General features: G+C 39.2%; 1 pseudogene; it reads left to right on the forward strand.

The window, feature by feature from the left end:
- The first annotated feature begins 11,398 nt into the window (after window positions 1-11,398).
- On the forward strand, window positions 11,399-11,498 carry LOC123783447 (U6 spliceosomal RNA; annotated as a pseudogene).
- Window positions 11,499-11,740: the final 242 nt, after the last annotated feature.

Consider the following 11,740-nt stretch of genomic DNA (forward strand, 5'->3'; position numbering starts at 1 on the left):
TTGTGCTAAATAATTAGCACACATCGTCTTACTTAAAGGCAACACTAAGATAGGTACGCTTAAATCCATTTTAACTGAAAAGAAGGCTCTGAGACTTGACGTTTACACAGGTAACAAGTGGCAAAGGTGGTATACGAATCCTAGTGTTTCTGACTCCAAAACCTTACTGTGAAATAATTCTGAAAGTGGATATTTTAACAATTAAATTTAAATATTAAATTCAACAATTAAATTAAATTTCGGTTCACTTAATTTCAAATTAATAAAAAGTTCAACAAAGAATTGATAAGACCAGATGCTATTCCAAGAGCTTTCCATGATTATGTAACACTTTCATATTCCTCACTAGCCATATGCAATAGGCAAAAAATAGTCTTAGCGCCAACCCTGCCCGTGATGTTCAGTAGGCAAAGGTTTCCCTGGATACTCCACGTTGCCTGTTCAAAGCCTTGTCTCCCTCTGATACCACTGCCAAGATTTATTGAGCCTCTTCATTGTCTTTCATTCTTCTCAATCATCTAAAAAGCTAAGATGACAAGGTCAAACCTGTAACTTCTCTCTAGAGTAATCTATATTATCATCAAGCATGAACATATTGTATCAAAGGAATAAATGCCGGATGGTGGGATTTTATCACTGACAAGCATCCCTAGAAGAGCTTTTGTGTATTTCTCCTTCGTAGAGCAGGGAAAGGAGATAGAGCTAGAATGGCAGGATGTGTGGTAGAGAGTAGCTTGGAGGAAAAGAAATCCTCTTTTGCTGTAGGGCCCTCACTTTATTTGTGATGACTCCACCTCTGGATCAAGAGTATTATGGAAAAATTATTAATAATTGTGGGTTGTGGTAAGTGATAAAGTAGAAAGTTATTACTCCTAGTCTTTATGTATCTGCCAACATGTATATATGTGTGTGTGTTATGAAATCACTGCTGTAAATATTGTGTGTGTGTGTTATAAATTCACCACTAAAAACATTAAGCATCAATAACAGCAGTTATCTGTATCACTAGGTAAGAGCCGTCTGTCAGGGCAAAGGGCCTAGAGTGTGGGAAATGGAGTGGGGTGGTCTCGCGGCCTACCAGAAGGAGAGCACTTCCACGATCGATGAAAGGTTCAAAGGTGAGTCAACTTCCTATAACACAACCACACTCAATTGAGTGGTCGAAACCCTCAAGTCTTCCACTCCAGAATCAGCAGCTTCAATGGCCAGTTCCACTTAAGATGCCAAGAGGAATGCCCCTGTGGTTCACTCATCTGCACAGAGCCCAAAGAACTGTTCTAAATCACAAGAAACACCTTCCTTCCAGACCCAAAGAGAGGGCCAATTGTCCTTACTACCCTCTGTTTTTTCATTTTCTGGCGAAAGGTAGTGGTAAAATTGAGGAGCACTAGGGGTCCCCCCACCTCCGTATCTCCTTATCTCTCTACCTCTGTTTCTAACCCTATCTCTACCTCTAGCTCAGTCGTTAAGCATCTGCCTTTGGCTCAGGGTGTGATCCCAGAGTCCTGGGATCGAGCCCCACACCAGGCTCCTCCACTGGGAGCCTGCTTCCTCCTCTCCCACTCCCCCTGCCTGTGTTCCCTCTCTCGCTGGCTGTCTCTCTCTCTCTCTGTCTGTCAAATAAATAAAATCTTTAAAAAAAAAATTGAGGCACACTAAAGACACTTTGTTTTCTCCTTGTTTTGGGATAAAATCATCTGCTATGGAGAAATGGTAATGAAACTTAATCAGGGCTTTAGGAAAAAAACCCACATCTGAAACCTTGTCAGCACCCTTGTATCACAGTGGCTGGTTTTTCTTTCTGAGACTGGCCTGAAATTAAACCAGTCTTTGAAGACAGAACTTCATGGCAATCTCCAGAATGAGAAAGTCTGGGCTTACTCCTTCAGGTATTCTTTCAAGAAATATTTACTGGCTGACTTCGAGGTGGCACAGCATTCCCGTGTTTTCTTGTTGGACGTTAAAGCAGAGAATGAATGGCAGCCTAACTCTCACAATCCAATGCCTGACGAGGAAAAATTGGAAAATTGAAATGGAGGCGGGGCTTGGTTGTTGTTTCCTCTTAGTGTGTTTAGAAACCTCCTGCCAACTGAACTTCCTGACGAAGGTATAAGGTTTATTGTTCAATGACCAGGGAATTCCTGGATTCTTGGATGTCTAGAAGAGACAATCAGGGTCACAGGTCACTGTGTCTCCCAAATGCTGTCGGTAAAGAGCGTTAGGGTGCCATTCATTCTCTGGGCTTCAGTTTCCTAGGATTCCCCCCCCCCAACCCCAGGTTTTAAATAGACATTAAAACAAAACCAAAACTACTTCACAAAGAATTAAAGAGAGAACTTCCACAGGGAACTTGATCATCCAATGTGAGCTAACACGTCTAAAATCACTAACGTAAGAACTTGAACCAGGGCGGTCTGCTTCAAATTGCAAGGGATCTAAAATGCCATATAAGAGTGTCAGACGAAATGCTTCACCAGTTCAAAGGGGGGACGATTTCTTTCTCTGTGGAGCTCCCCGCTTTCGGATTTGTTTTGAGAAATGCTGCTCTGGCAGTGAAATCAGGTGGCCCAACTTGGCTTTTTCCTAGCGGCATGCCCTGGAGAGATGTGCTTTTTCCTGGGTAGAAAGAGGAAAGGAATTCATAGAGAATTAAAGCCTCACTCTGCTCTTTTGAGAAAGACATCTGGCGGACTCACCATGGAACTCCACAGCATTCATCACTGAGAGATCCAAATCACCGAAGAGCAGAAACACCTGTTGATACAAGTTTCTTGTTGGAGTCATTTGGACTGACCAATCTGGCTCTCCCACGCGATTGGGCCGCTGGTTCTCAAAGACGTGAACTTCTAGATGTGTGTTTGGGTCATGGGTAGCTTTAGGCACACTAAAGAACCCTACTATTCTGACAAAATCGAGGATATGAGTTGTTTGCATTTGTCTGTTTCATCGATAAGAAAGAGACAAGCAAGTTGCGTTGAAGCCAGGCTCGTGCCTCCCTGGCACACTGCAGGTTCTGAAGAACTAAGCAAGCGAGGAAGTCAATAAATGCCAGCAAAAACCTGTGAAAAGATTTGTGTAGGTCTATTTCGGGGATTTTTAATGACGAGGAATGAGAATTAAACGGAATAATAAGAAGAAATGCAGCTTTTAATTTACTATGTTATTCGACATAATTTGAAGATAAAGCGAAAATGCCGAGAAGGCAGAGCCAGAGAAATCTGCGGAGAAATGGAGCAGTGGCCTTATCACCCAGAGTCGGGCTTATCTCTGGCCTTAGTGTTAAGACAATGTGCTTCCTTATTGCTCAAATCTGTTTTTCTATTATTGGTGGTTAAAAGCATCGCAAGTGGTTCAACATCAATGCATTTACTTCCACTGAAGCAAATTCCTTTTATAACCAGAAATGCATTCATCTCCTCTTCTAGACACCCCTTTTATGTTGGAAGATCTAGGGAACCAGATTAGTCATCAGATGGTTCTCCCCCCATCTCCGTATCTCCTTATCTCTCTACCTCTGTTTCTAACCCTATCTCTACCCCTAGCTCTACCTCTATCGCTATCTCCTGCTCTTTCTCCTTCTATTTACCCTTTTCTTTCTCCTCCTTCTCTTTCTCTTTCTCCTTCTCCTTTCTGAGGGTGGAGTCTTTTTAAAGGAAATGGGATAGTTACGGGATAGTTTTCCAGAAGATGTTAACTCAGTCTTTAGAATTGAACTATTGCTATTCAGAAACAGAGAGCACTTCTCTAGCGACTGGGAAATTCAGTGCACTCCAGAGCAAGACTTTCATTTCCTCTTGGACAATGGTAGAAACCCTCTGTCCTTGTCTTCTCCTTTACTGCTGCTTATATAGACCATCAGGGTTGAAAAGAAATAGAACATGAGCCTCAATTGTGAACAGGGAAATTTCCTAGTAGCCATATTTTAAAAAGTAAAGAGAAACAGGTGAAATTAAATTTAATGATATATTTTTATATCCATTATATCTAAAATATCATTTCAACATGTAGTCAATATAAAGTTATTTCTTCAATATATAATTATTGTCATTTTATGTTCTTATTTTTGTACTAAGTCTTTGAAAATCTGTGAAATCTTATTTGACATTTCTAGCACTCCTCAGTTTGGACTAGTCACATTTCAAGGGCCTAGCAGTGCAGGTGTCGCTGAACACAAATCTTTACTTCTGTTACAGCCTAAGACACATAGACACATAACACTTGATAAGGTAACTGCATTACCTTGTTATTGCAATTATCTTCAAACTAGTGTCATTCCATCCTTTTATCTGATTTAATGCAATCTTATGTGTGTAATAGTTTTTGTTTTGTTTTGTTTTTAAGTGGGCTCCTTGTCCAACACGGGGCTTGAACTCACGACTCTGAGATCAAGAGTCACATGCTTTATGCGCCGAGCCAGCCAACGCCCTGTGTGTCATGGTTTCTAATAGTAAGTGAACAATCCAGTCTTCCTGATAGATATAAGGGAGGCATTTTTCTTTATCCAAGGATTTCCTTATTAGTCCTTATAATATATATTATATTACATATGATATATATATATGTATAAAGAGAATATATTCTTTATTTCAAAAAGTGACTTAATGTTAGTTTTACAGCTATTAGATGGAAATATAATTCATCCTAGGAACTCTACTTTTAAGCTATGTACTGACCAAGAGTAAATACGTATAACGTGTCTGTCTGTTCATGGTAAACAGAATAGCTAATGCAGCGAGCAAACAGGTACTCAAACTAAAAAGCAAACTTTACTTTGTTTGTCTTTTGGTTTAAAAGTGTTTTTATCTGATAAGTTTCATTCTAACTATCTTGAGAAATAGATGAAGTGAGTGTCCAAGAGACAGTGTATCACAGTGAAAAGAGCATGGCCATCCGCCAAGCCACTTGGCTCCATTGCTTACGAGCTGTGCGACCTTGGACAGATTTGTTAACTTCTCTTCATCTCAGTTTCCTCACTTGTCGAATGAGAATGACAACATAACATGATGGACACTGTGAGTTTTATCCCAATATCTAGTCTTCTTTTCTTTATCAGCCAAGATGCCCCAAATGTTAGCTAGACAGGATGCCCGAAGCGAAGTCCACATTTCCAGGCTCCCTTGCAGTTGGATGTGTTTATGTGATTAATTTCTTCCCAAAGAGGTGAAAATAGAAGTGGTGTCTGCAACTTCCAGGAAGTTTCCCTAAACAGAAGAAGGAGATTGCCCTTCGGCTTCCCTTTTTTTCCCCTCCTGCAGGCTGGGATTCAGATATGGCAGGTGGAGCTGAATCCATGGTCTTGAAAAATGAGAGGTAAGCAGAGTGTAGAGCACAGCACAGCAAGAGCAGGAACCCGGGTCTCTTACGATGATGAAATCACCGCAAACACCCTAGATCATTTGCCCAGGCTCTTAGAGAAGAAAAAAAATTCATATTTCCATTTTGTTGGAGGTACTGTTATTTATTTTCTGTTACTGGCTGCTGAACGTAATGCATGCCTAATCCAGATGGCTGTTTTAAAAATTAAATGAGATAGTATATGTCAAGTACTTTGTACAGTTCCTGGCACAGGGGAATGTCTGTGTTAATATCTGTTTGCCGCCATTATTATTAGGATAAAATAGCTCCATAAGAGACTACTCTAAGGGTCAGATGAAAAATACTAGTGAATATGTTTTTTAATCTGTAAATCTAAAAATCTAAATGTTGCTCATAATTATCATCATCGTTATTAAATTATTATAAGGAATTAGCTATCGGCTAGCACAGTCTACTTGGATCAATCTATCGACGCCAGTAAAAAAACAGACACAGACTTCTTTATTTTGTTAGGTTTACTCAGTTTTAGTCAATTGTGAATGTTTAGAGGTTTGTCATTTTATTGATGCTTTAAAACTTTGTTGAAATACTCATTTGAATAATATAAAAGAAATATATAGAACCCAACGAAACTATGACATCTTTTATTTACTTACTTTTGCCTCTAAAAAGTTCTCCATTACAAAAATCAATGTAGTGTTTGTAGTTAAAATCAAGTACAATTATAAAAACTTGTAAAAGGAGAGTCCATCTCCTTCCTTCTCTTCCCCACCCCATTCTTTAGAATTAACTATATTAAGAGTTTAATTCATAATTCCTTGTGTGTAAATATTTATTTTTTTGTATAGTGACGTAGATATACATTTTCTCTTTACAAAATAAATGCAATCATTTTTGCAGGAAGTTCAAAATTGCAGAAAAGAAACTTTTGCAACAGCTTTTGGGTTTTGTTTCATCTTGTTTTCCAATTTAAAATATGCCTTGAAAGTCTTTCCATGTTAGTACATATCCATCTATCTCATTTTTAAACACCTTCTAGGGAGTCATTTAAACTTTCTACTTATGAGTTATTGTAAAATTATTTGTGAAACACAGGAGATTGCCTTTGAAACAAAATAATAGTAGGTAGCAACTCTGTGCACTGTGAGGATTTCATTAGATGGTTCAGGAGAGCGGTTTGCCTAGAGTGTGCACATAGTAAATGATTACTAAGTATAAATATTAGTTATTATGGTATTGATAATAACGATAATTAAAGTTGACCATTTCTCTGAGCTCAATCTCAATAAATTGCTATTGTCAAAGAAGAGGTTTCTTATCCCCTGTATCTATAAAACATTACTCAATATATATAATATTCCTCGTATTTTCGGTTTAGACTCTGCTTGGGCTCTGTTGTATGGCGGAGGTGGGTGTCACGTTCTGGAGGACTGTCAGACTCAGGTTGGTTCTCTCCAGGATCTGCTCAGCCCTTGACTAACCAGCTCAGTGACAAAACTGAACAAAAAATATAGTCCACCCATCTGCCCGCTGATGAGGCAGCAAAGAAGGCATTTAGCTTCTAGGGCATTTGGGAACCTAAATGATCCCTTGTCGGAAGGGGAGACACCTGCTGGGTTGGGCCTTTGGGGCCAGTGGGGATTAAATGGGCCTAATGGCTCCTGAATAGCTACCAGTCAACCAGTGATGCAGCCTGCCCTGGGGAGATGAGTCACAGGGTGCAGTGGGTAGCAAGTCCCTGGGAGAAGCCAACTGGAGGTGTCTGCTCCCAGGAAGGGGGCCAGCTGATGTGGACTGACAGCTCTGGGGCAGAGGGAGAGTGACAGGAGTTGTCACTCAGAAGAGGCAAATGAGAAATCCATCTTGAAAGATGGTAGCCTTCACCTTATAAATCTGATAATTTTGCCATTCCCCAAATGTCTTAAGTATAATTATACAAGAGCCTGAAAAAGAGACTGAATTAGGGAAAAAGTGAAATCAAATTATTTTGTACAAACACATAGTTCTGCCTTCAAAGACGTTAGGTGCCCGGGTAAATAATGTTAAAAATAAATCCAAGAGTATCTCATTTTCTAAAACTAGAGTGTTCGGGAATGCATACGTATCTGAGGTTGTATATCTTTTTTCAGAACATTTCTGATTTCTTGTGAAGCTGGAGCCTTGACTGGATCAGAAATAACACTGGACCCAGTACCATCATATACTTTTTTGCTCTTTAGCATTAGAGGCACTGAAATCCCTCCCTCACTGCTCTTGAAAAACTCTGGGTCTTAAAGGAATGACTTTCTGTAATGCATCCACCAGGGATGGGGGGCCTTTTGATGGTCCCCACAAAGTCTTTGCTGGTGGAGGTCTTGTGCGGACAGGCTGAGAGACCTAGGTTTGAATCTCAGTGGAAGTGCTTGCCACCACCATCACTCCCGTTTATATAAAGCCAGTCTCAATCCTTTAAACTCATAGAATCATGGCCTTTAGAACTTGTTAAATATCTTGGAAATTGCCAATCTGAACTCATTTTATAGGTGAGATAACTGAGCCATAGAAAAGAGTTTGGCCCAAGTTTAGATAGCTAATAATAATTTTATTCAAGGACATTATAATATAATCTTTAATGAGTTTGTTCATAGTCTCATTTTTACTAATGTATCACTAAAACTTTACTGTGTATTTATTGAGGTTTAAGCTGTAATTTCAAGTAGACAGGTGAAAATAAAGGCTTACTGCTTACTGTTTAGGTCATAAAAAATGTTGGTTCTCAGTATAGACTTTCGCCATTTTACTACTATTCAAGATTTCCAGTTAAAATGTTGTGGTCACCTCCTCTGAGAAATCTTTCCTTTCCTCTCCAGAATAGGTTGGGTATTCCTCCCACATGCCTGCCCATCCCCTTGGCTTTCTCTCTGATAACATTTGTGACATTAAATTACAGCTGTCATTTAAACTGTGATGCCCTATAACCTGTAAGCTCTATCAAATAAAGGAGCCAAATAAGAGAGGTACAAATAAATGTAAAGAATTAAATAGTTACCAAGTTTATAAAATTTATAATTACAATTTAAAATTTCTGATTACAAAAATTAATGTACGACGTTTTACGATTTCTAAGTAGGTAGGACAGAACATAACACTCGTTAGCAATGTCCCCTGTCTTTGCCTTCATGTGCCTATTTACATGTGGGGGTGTTGGAGGTGTGTGGCAGACACCATCGTGGGCAACCACCCCCCATGTTTTCTGCCTCCTGAGGTTCACATCTTTCTGTAATTCTCTCCCCTTGCATGTGGCCAGGACCTTTGACCTTCTTCAAAGCAATGAATATGGCAGAGGTAAGGAGGTGTCACTCTGGAGATTATGTTACCTTATATAAGACTGTTTGGCAAGCAGACTATTCTAGAGGCTGTCTTTGCTGGCTCAGAGAAGGATGCCACGGGAAAGCCCGTGTGGCAAGGAGCTGCAGGTGGCCTCTAGGAAATGGGGGTATCTGCTAGGAACTGAGGGTCACATCCAGCGGACACTCAACAAAAAGCCAGGACCTTCAGTCCCACAACTGCGAAGAAATGAGATCTGCCAACAACCGGAATAAACTTGGAAGAAGAGTTTTCCCTATTTAAGACTCCAGGTAAGACTACAGCCCAGCTGACACCTTGTTGGGGCTCTGTAAGTCCTTAAGCAAAAGACCCAACTAGGTCATGCCTAGACTCCAGACTCACAGAAATTGTGCCATAATAAATGTGTGCTGTTTTCAGCCACCAAATTTGTGGTAATTCATGACACAGAAAGAGATAACTAGTATAAAGTGTTAGTTTATAAAGAGGCTGCATAAATAACTAGCCCCATTGGAAAGAAGGAGGGAAGGAAGGGAGAGAGGGAGGGAGAAAGGAATATAGCTTCAGTTAAAGTTTCTAGATTTTTTAAAGGATTTATTCGGTTACTTTAAAATCAGTTAGAAAATGTCCAAAGAAATTACCTTAAAAGATTTTAAGTAAATAGCAGACATCAAATATCTATCTGACCCGGGAGGTTTAGGCAAATTTTTTTGGGTGAATTCTGTGAACATATAGGAATGAAGAAGATCTTAAGAAGACAGGTGATTTATGTTTGTCTTCAGGCAAGCTTGTCCCTAAACCTTCCCAAACGTCCAGTGACAATGCTGATGATGACATATTATGAGGCTCCATTTATTGAGCTCCTCATATACGTCACGCAGAAAAGGAAGCAACTGACTTTCACAGAGCGCTTACAATTGTTCATGTACTGTGAACGTTACACCGGTAATCCTGTATTAATTAACAATAAGTCCTTCACAATAAGCCACGAGTCTTATTTTCCCCCATTTTATGCACACAAGTGTGCTCACGTGCTTGGCATGTGCACAAAAAGAGATGCACAGAGAGATAGTGTTTTACTCCAAGTCAACCAGCAATTAAGTTGTGAAAGCGTGATTCAAATACATAATTAGCAGTTCTCACTACCTGGGAATGTCCCCAAACAATCTGATTTCCAACTTTCATGCCGTATTTAAAGCCCAAGGTTGCTACAGATGTGAAAAAGGCAATTCCCAGAAGAGAACTGCAGAAGGCCCATAAGTATACAGTCCGATGGTCACCCTCACTAGCAGTCAGAGAAACGTATTTATATTCATCAGGTTGGTAAAAGTTAAAACCTTTCAATAATACCAAGTGTTGGTGAGTGACTGATTAGATCAATTTGCAGCATTTGGAGAGATTCACCATGTGTAGGTCCAAGACCCAACACGAGGGCCGGACACCTGGTTTGTAGAAGCTGGGAGCTGGTGTCAACCTAGATCTATCACTGGAGGAACGGATGATTAAAATGTGTTGGATGCCTGGGATGAAATAACATGCAGCGGCTAGAAGCAATGAGTTAGTACTTATAGCATCATCTTAAAAATAGAGCATTGAATGAATGAAAAGTACATGAGAGAATGAGATCTACTGTACGGTATCACTTATGTATATTAAGACATGCATACATATAACCAGTTTATATATTTTTAAAAGACATTTACAAAACCTATATCGAACTCATTAAAAATGACTGCCTATGGGTGGGGGAGATAGGTGGTGGGTGGCAGGGAGGGACAGGAAATAGATTGAAAGAAAACAAAAAGATATGAAGGAAAATACAGGTGGGATCTTGACCAGACTGGTAGTTGTTAATTATGAACTAATTAACACATCTCTCAGCATTTGAGGTCCCCCAAAAGACAACTAAAAATGCTGTGGAATGAAGGTTTATTATTATTGGCTAAAGACCTTTCATTGATCTGGGATATTTGCATTTGAAAATACGGGTACCCAACTTCTCACTGGAAAGAAGAGTCACATCAGGATAATGGACTCTCAGATGCTGAGGGGAATAGAGATTTTTTTTTCTAAAAATAGAGTGGGTAATTTCTTAGATTTGTACTTGGAGAAAACACAATGACAAATATTTTGGCAAGGTGTTAGAACTTGTGCATAGTCTTGTCTTAATGGAAGAGAATCTGATGAAATCATTACACTTGAGCAGAGCAGTCTTACAATAGATAACGCTCTCTCTATGTATAAACAGCCAAAAGAGACTTTCAGCCTGGGTTTCATGGTGCATCCCACTTATATACTCTCTGACCAAGGGCTGTGGGATCATACTCAGGTCTATGTGAACGCCCAGCTCAACAAGGCAGGACACACCAATAGAATTTTTTTTTTTTTAATCCCAGTCAATCTGAGTTCACAAGGAATAGATTACAAGGAATAGTTGATGTTTGTCTTTTCCAAACCATTACACATATTTGACATTGTTTAGACATGTGGTTCAGAATACATTTTCAATCTAGTGTTTTAGAACTCACTTAGGAAGTCACAAATTATAAATGAATGAATGAATGAATGAATGAATGAATGAATAAACAAACCAATGAAAGCAAGGCAGACAAAAATAGAAAATACGAGGTACACGTCTTTGCTATAAATACAATTATCACCATTGGCTATGAATTTGAGGGAGTACGTCCCACAATAAAGGCTATAATTTGGCTGAAAGTGATTTTTGCCTATTTTGAGAAGTAGCAGACAGATGGAGGTTAAAGAAAAGGTGAGTAAGAAATTTAATGACACAGAGAATATTAGCATGGATCCTGTGCAAGGATGGCATACAAATTCACGAAGCATTCCATATTTAAAAAAAAAAAAGGAAATTACTCCATTTATCTATACCTTTGGGGAATGATGAGATGTTTTATATAAGTGTTTGATCACTTAACCTGATGACTACTTTTTTTAGTTCACCCACCTCTTTTTCTTAATGTAATCACTTTCTATAGAATTTTCTAGTTTGTACAGTGGATAGACATTAATGATATGTCTTTAGGTATAAGATCTCCACTACCTCTGATGTAACACAGTAATGTCTGTAATGTCTATC

Source organism: Ursus americanus, chromosome 1 (assembly GCF_024610735.1).
Source record: "Ursus americanus isolate L20-20 chromosome 1, mUrsAme1.1.p, whole genome shotgun sequence".
Classification (NCBI taxonomy): Eukaryota; Metazoa; Chordata; class Mammalia; order Carnivora; family Ursidae; genus Ursus; species Ursus americanus.